We start from the raw sequence: 8669 nt of genomic DNA on the forward strand, positions 1-8669 counted from the left end.
TACATTTTTTGTGTCACGTCTGCAAAAAGTGTCTAAATAGTTTAAATTAAAATTTATTTCAACCTATATATTTTTTCATTTTAAGTAAATAATATGAAATCATTTATTACATTTATTTTACTATTTCAATTAAGACAGTCTCATATCGACTGAGACGTTTTAAAAAAAGATATAGTAAAAGAGTTTAGAGTATTTTATGTGATAAGTATTTCTTCATTCTTAATTAGAGATCTCAAATTTGAATTCTCTTGGATACAGAATCATCTTTGTTTGGGAGCGCTTTAACCACCACAATGTGGAATTTTCCCGCACGAATCCAAATTTAGTCGGCTCTAATATAAATATTGGACGCTAAATCAAAACCAAAAAAATAATAATTTTGCTCATGAATAACTTAAATGGATTGTACGGAATTACTTTTTCTTAAATTTTCTTCTACATTCAATTACTCCCTCTTGTCTAAGTGAATTGTTTGGATTCTTTTTCTTTCATAGTTCAAAATAAGTGAATTGTTCAAAGTTTAAGAAAGTTATTGAGAATTTTCTTTTATATTTACCATTTATTTAATAAAATTCTTAACTACTTTACATTTTATATGAGACTAGTTTGAGATTAATCAAAAGGATAATAATAAAAATACTAATATTTATTCGTATCCTAAAAATATATTTTTTAAGAGGTATGACATATACCCAACAATCACTCTGTTACGTTGTTGATCTCTTTGTTGTCCCACAGTACAGCTCTGTACGCCCTTGGTTTATAATCCATAGCTTCAGAAAAGGTTTTCTCAGAAGCAAAGCCATTGCAATTTGGTGGCCTTCAAGTAAGAGACAAAATTAGATCATGAAAATATATTTGAACGGATCAATAATTCGTTTATTTATGAGAAACTTACATAAATCGATTATCAAATACAACTATTCTTTCAATATTTGTGTATTGACTCTAATGATACTATTGTTTCGTACCATTATGAAAGGAGATCTTGACAAAATATGCACCTCTTCGGTCTTCACGAACGTAAATGTGAAAAATAAAGATGATTTTTTGGAGGTACAAATAATTTTAGATATTTTATAGAACTTTCTAGAGCTCTATAGAGTCTATGTTTAGTATTTGTTGTATTTAAGAAATGTGTAGATGTTCTAGATAATTAGATATTTATAGTAAAGTATAAAAATATCTAGATTCTTGTTACATGGTTAGAAGATAAGGATATCTATATATTTCTTGTAGATGTATCTAGAATAATTTCTAAAAGCATCCCTATACAAGTATAAAGAGGGGTGACATTAAGTATTTGTAATAAACTTAAGAACAACCCAAATCAAAGAGTTGTGTTCCATAACAAAGTTCTCTTATCCAAAATATCCCTTCTCCTTTCTAGCTTTTTATTCTTTAGTTGAATCTAATTCCGATCTTAGTTAACGATCTTAGGTTAGCAAAAGTTTTCTGACTATACTTTTCTTCTGCTATTCTCTACAATAAAGAAATCGAATATTATTCGTAATCAATATGTTATTATGAGGTGCCTATATTTACCGTATTAATTTTCCCAACGAACACATGACTTGTTCAGCTGTATTTGTTCACGCAACAAATACAACCGGCCCTATCCAATGTTCCATATAGACATCTACAGGGTCTCAAATGTAATTTGGCATCTTCTCACATGCAAGGGTAGACCCACCCTTATCGAAGGGATGTCAAGTGAAACGCCTTCGTCAGAAAACTACATTATCTTAGAGGTTAAATTTTGGTTTTATATATATATATAAGTATTGACACCTCTTGACACAAGTTAAATGTTTAGTCTAGTAGTTAAGGCGAGATCGTGTGTTCTAAATTAAACGAGGACACTAGCTACCATTGTCATAAGGAATTTTCTTGAGAAGCGTGAAGGTAAACGTGCTGCAATGTGTCGCCCAATTCTGTTCATTACGATATAAGGATCATATACTATATCTTAAGTTCTTAACTGCTATATGCCAAGTGGAGGCCCATGCTTCTTCTTGACATGGCTGCACAATTGGATAAATTTCTTTTTAGAAAAAAAATAAATTCTACGCTAGGTATTGAAAAAAGAAGAAGGGGATAATTAAAGAGGATAATATAATTCTGTAACGATTCGAATCGTCATTAATTAGGAGAGACGAAAATTCGGGAAAAATCTGGGCCACTGTCCCGCCAGAGCAGGCCAGGTGCCGCTAGGGCGGCGGCGCCACAGCGGGATAAGTCGGCGCAATAGCGGGATAGGCGAGGTAAAACGTAATTTATGAGAAATCCTATTTTCTCCATCTTCCTAAAATATCTAAATAAGTCGTAAAACACCCTAAAAACCTCAGAAAAGCTACTCTAAGCTTGGGAAGGAAGGAGAAGGAGATTTCTAGCGTGAGGATGGGAAAATCTTGAGGATTCTTGGACAAATCCACCGTCGCGAAGCCCGAAAAATCCGAATCGAAGTCCAAACTCCGTGCAACTGCTTGGTGCCCAGGTAGGCTAGGTTTTATGAATTGAGTAGTTTAAATATGTGCTCATCACGTGATATATGCAAATCAATGGTAGGGTTTATGTGTAGACCTTCGCACACCGAGCGAATTCATGGGTAATTACTAGAAATCAAAGTAATTAGGATTATGCCTTGAGAAGGGAAAATCGATGATTTGTTAGGGCTTCTAGAATTGCTATCTTGGATAGAATTGTTTAAAGAATAAGACTATGGAATCATGAATGAAACTAGATTTATGAACATATGCTAGACTACAAATTGGGGTGATTAATTCAGAAATTTTCAGGAATTGTGATTTAAACCCTAGAAAGAAGCCTTAGATGATGAACCAGGGCTAAGCATGACAAATTAGCGTATGATGATAATGTTGCATTGTTGATCACACTTTTCGTGAATGAGATGGTGAATTTTCTTTGACATGAAATCATGACATAAATGTATGATCTTGAGGATATACTTGTGTTTGTGATTGTGATGTGTTGTATGGGATCGGTTGCCACGTTCCGGCATAACTATTGGATCGGTTGCCACATTCCGGCATAACTATGGGATCAGTTGCCACGTTCCGGCATAACTAACTTGGATCGGTTGCCACATTCCGACATAACTATCTGTTTGGGTTTGGGTTCCATGAGAGGGACAATGATGTGATATAAAATGTGAAGTTGTTCGTTGTTCGTTGTTCGTAAATGTTGATAATGTGGTACATGTTCGATATATGCATGGGATTATAATGTTGTTTGACTTGCTTGTGTTGAACTTAGGGGATATAGGTTATGACCGTTAATAATTGATAGTTCTTGGGTTAAGCGAACTTGTTAGATATGGTGGAAGGATAAAGTGTTCAAGGGGCGAGTAATGGATAGTAAGGGTGGATCATGTGTGTAATGGCGAGAAGTAGAGGTAGCGGGTGTGAGGAAATATGCTTAGGTAGATTTCACTTTGGAGAAAAGAGATTGGGTTTAGTGGGAAGAAAGCTTGAATTAATGTACTATGTGACCATGGTTGGTTAGTGTGACGAGGAAGTATTTACTTTATACCTACTATTTCGTCTGGGTTTTGGTTTCTAGTCTTATTTTATTAGTAGCCATGATTGGGGCTATAGTACTGACTATGCATAGGACTACTAAGGTGAAAAGACAGGATGTATTTCGACGAAGTAATGGTATGACGTGAACGGTTAGTTGAAATGTGGTGGTTGTATTTGGGGGAATTTCTCTACGTGTTAGCATGGTTAGGCTATGATCAAGTACGTGGTAGGTAGGTTGATGGAGAAGGATGTTAATAGTCAGAATACTAGTATATATTGAAGTATTTCAAGAGAGGGTAAAGGTGGAGAAACGAGTGGTTTATTTCATGATCTTATTAGTTGATTTCTTATATTATGTGGTAGGTGTCGGGTTGACCGATGATGACTACCAATATGCGTGTTTTGTACTGATACTACTCTTGCTATGTCTTTGGCATAGTCTGGATGCAGGATTGATGACGTTTCATTAGGTGAAGACGAAGATAATCTCCAGCAGCTTTTATCCTTCCTTCCGCATGATGGGAGTTGTGTCCTTTATTTAATTGTCCAGTTGAACTCTTGGTAGCTCTTGTACCTATTAGACTAGATCCATGGGAGTTGTTTAAATTACCTTACAAGTTTAACTAATAGTGTGTCCAATGAGTATTTATAAAAATCATAGTATTATCTTATTTATTTCTGTTTCTTTAAATTTCGCATGTTTTTACTATTGGGATATGAGGGTTCTCCTACTTAGGTGTTAGAGTGGGTGTCGTGACAAATTCGAAACAAACATGTATACTTATTGTCGTTATATATATATATATATATATATATATATCTTTGTGTATATATATATATATATGGTTGCGTTTTTTCTTCACTGGAATTTTCTTCTTTGCGGAGCTTTTCTCATATGGCTTCCACAATTTCTCTTCTTTATGTACACTTGCATCTCATCCTATATGATTATTTTTTATGGAAAAAAGGTTTGATATATTCGTTAACTTGTTATTTAGACCTGATATATTCCGCGTTATGAAAGTGGTTCATATATGTCCCTGATATACGAATGACTCACATATACCCCTGTCCTCTAACGGAAGTAAAAAAATTAATTTTAATTTAATGTTTTAATTATTTATTTTTTAAAAATAATCCATGTAGGTATATTTAATCCTACTCACACATTTTTTTTTGACTTATTTTGTTTCAATGACTAATTTAGATTTATTATTTTGATGGTCAAATTTATTATAGATGACCCATTTTTTTAAAATACAAAAACTAAATTACAATATTGCTGAAAAAATAGTTTTAAATTAAAAATAAAATAAGAATAAGAAACTCAAATAATGATTATCAAACAAGACCAAAAAAAAAAAAAAACAATTTGTGTATGAAAAAAAATTAAAGTATAACTTGAGCTTTGCTAGAATGATCATATACCTACATAATTTCTTAGAAAATTAAAAGTAAAAAATATAAATTTAAAACTATTTTTTTTACTTCTATTAAATGAAGGGTATATGTGAGCTCATTTTTTAATATTAGGGGTATATGTAAGCTGTTTGTATAATGACAAGGATATATATGAGTCACTTTCATAGCGAAGATATATCAATTCTAAATGACAAAGTTAAGGCGTATATCAGACATTTTTTTCCTTATATATAATTGTATGTCGTATACATGTCAATATTCTACTATTATAGAAATGTGAGTTAAAACAGTGTATCAACATGTCAGTTTAATGGTATAAAATTCTTATTTAAGGGTATTTTAGTCTTTTCAGATCTAATGAAACGTGTCCCATCCTAACCGCAGCACTGCAACTCTCTCCCTCATCAGAAGCTTCAAGCGATGGAAGCTGCTTCGCCTCATTCTCTATATTGTGTTTTTTCGCTCTTATTTCTGTCATTAATTTCTCTATATTTGATTTAAAATTTGTCTGTTGTATTTATCCTTCCTCTTTGTTTCAAGGTAAAGAGAGAAACAATATGGACAACAAAATTCACATTTTCAACAAGCGCACGCACACGGACTCGATGACGTGAAGTCTGAAGACTATGTTTGCCGATTTATATACAGTAAGTTCATTGTTACTTTCAGTAATTACTGAGAAAAATTAAGTAAGGACCAACATAAGCATGATGTTATAAATTCATGTCATGGTACAAGTTTTTTTTTCCGATTTTTTATTGTCTGCATATAGACACTGAACTGTATGTTAGTGATATGTGCCTGTAAAATTAGTATTAAAAACTATTGTTGTTGTGTACAAATTGAACTCCGATTCAGTATTAACCAAGGATTCTTTTTTAAAAAAAATACTACTCTTATTTAGGGAATAGAAAGTTAAGATGTACACTGCTGGATTTTCGAACAATGTTGCTCTATATTGTAGCTCTTAAGTTTAATAGTGCATGAATTACTTTTAGAAAACATATGCTTTTGATATATATTATGTATAGAACTTTAATTGGCTAGAGATATGTACCATATATAGTATAATTAATGATTTTGAAAATTTCTGCTGAAATGAAAAAACTCATTTAATGGCAGATACTTTAAACCATCTCAAAGCTATTTGAGATGATTGATTAGACTTGAATACCTATGCCCAAGGACCAATACTTTGTGAATTGCATGAGGACATAATTAAATAAGAGAGAATGGGATCGGAGGGGCCAATATTTAGGAAGATGTGTTCTAGATTTAGTGAATTATTTTTTGAGATGGTTACTTGATGATAACATCTTCCTCCAAATTAAATATAGGAGGAGCAGAAGTAAACGGTATTATCAGACTCGATATTAGAAGAAAGTGAAAGATATGACATATTTCTTTTTTTATATATTTACTACTTCTTAAATCATTGCTTCATGTCTGTCGTTGTATGTAGGATTGTGGAATACTTGCAAGGTTTTAGTCTTTCACTTCATCCCACACAAGCCTAAAGTTTCATGAATTCTAAAGTTCAAACATCAGGACACAGACTTGAAGTTTTAACTCTACAATTCAAATTTCAGGAAACACATGCCTGAAGTTTCAAACTTTCAAGATATATTATTATCTTCGTATTTTATTTTATTTTTTTTCTTTTATTATTATAGATATTTGAGTTCAATTATGTGTTAAGAATGACTTCTAACATTGTGGTTTACATTAAAGACGTAAGAATAAACGCTATTAATCTTGATTACTAGCTAATCATGAATTGCGAGAATAATAATTGATTTGTGAATTATGATAGATTATGTTGTTGGCAGAAAGAAGTATACAATATTTAGATGGCTTGAAGATACTGTAGTGATGCTTAATGTGTATGTTAGTCTTCAAGCTGTTGAAATACATATAATACTTTTAACTATGGAGCTCAAACTTTAAGACATGGAGTTTGAATTTCAAGATCTGAGGTTAAAATTTAAATCTGTCCGGCCACGAAATGATAAAATTTCCTTTTTTGAGATAGGATTGTTACCGGTTCTACAGGAAATTATAAGATATGTGCATTAATATTTCAATCATTACTTTATATTTCAGAGGTACTTTTGATGATATTGTTATGGCTACTAATCACTTCAAGTAAGAGGCAGCACCAATTGCCATATAAATGTGAATAGTCCCCCCGATATATGTATAGAGAATTACGAAAATTTTTAATATGGTTGAGGCCCAACCAACAATAGTTGTTGTATGAGGCTCCATTCAATTTTTGACACTTGGATTTGTGGATCCCATTTTAACACCACACACTCTCTCATCTTATTTTTCCCCAAATTTCCCCCTTTTTCCTCCAAAATATTTTAGCTCCTTGTTCAATATTCCTCTCTTTTTCACAGTTTGTTTTTAATTCTTTGTGCTCTTTATTAATTAGTAACTTGATTAGCTCTTTCTTTTCCATTAATCATTTATGTCCCTCAACTAAATCAATTTAAAAAATTGTCACCTCTCAACCAATTCAACTAAAATATAATTATTCCTCGTAGCCTTAGAAAAAATAATCTTTTAAATTTTTTATTTTACATCTCAAAAAATTGAATCAAATTCCTAGGATACCTTTAAAAGATAAATTTTGAATGAGAAATTCACACACACTTTATATTTGTATTAAGAAGTATTCACTAAATATCGAAAATTGAACTAAATAAAAATTTAGTCAAATTGAATATTTTTTTTACTTCAATTTATTTTCTTTTTATTTTTTTAAAAATTGACATAATCAGTTTTGATTTCAAAGTAAAAATAAATCGAAAAACCACCAAACTGATTATAAAAATATCTTCCTCTTTAAATATATATATATATATATATAGAGTGTGTGTGTATGTTGTGTAAAATTAAATTTTTACTCTTTTTATTTGTAATCTAGTTACCTTTTATAAATTTAATTCTATTTTTTCACTTTCTAGTTTGATTTGTAATTTTATTATGATGACTTTAAAAATTGATTCTATGTTTAAAATCACTTGTTTTTAGTCCTTTAATTATTCATTATTAGAACTGTCATCAATCAGAACTAATTTTTTTTTTTAAAATTATACCGAAAAAATGTTCACCAATGAGAACATACCTATAAGTATTCTAAAATCATTCGTTCTTCGATTTTTTTTAGAAATATTTTGTACTTGGTGTTGCACTTATTATTGAAATTTAAGTTAAAAGTCTAAAAAAAAATCAACCAAAAAAATATATAAATCAAGAAAAGAAGACTATAATTATAATGGAGTTCAATTTTTTAATCATATTAGCAATGACGGGAGAAAAATGTTAAAACTTGAATTGATATTAATTTACATATTTCTATTTGACTTTTGGAAAATAAAAATTTAAGACTATTTAAAAAAGAAGAAGAGGTAAAACACTTATTATGAGGAAAAGGGAGGAATTTGAAAAAATGAAGGTGAGAGAGTGTGTGGTGTTAAAATGGGGTCCACAAATCCGAGTGTCAAAAATTGAATGAAGTTTCACATATGACTGGCAACGGAACCGGGAGGTACCGGTACCGGTTCCGGTCCGTTCCGGTCCGTTACCGGTTCCGGATAGTACCGGTTAGATCCGGAATTGTTCCGGTCCGGGAGGGGTAACGGGACGGAAACCGGGATTTACCGGTCCGTCCCGGTCCGGTTCATTTTTTTTTTTTTT

The sequence above is a fragment of the Solanum tuberosum genome, unplaced genomic scaffold (assembly GCF_000226075.1).
Source record: "Solanum tuberosum cultivar DM 1-3 516 R44 unplaced genomic scaffold, SolTub_3.0 scf00241, whole genome shotgun sequence".
Taxonomy (NCBI): domain Eukaryota; kingdom Viridiplantae; phylum Streptophyta; class Magnoliopsida; order Solanales; family Solanaceae; genus Solanum; species Solanum tuberosum.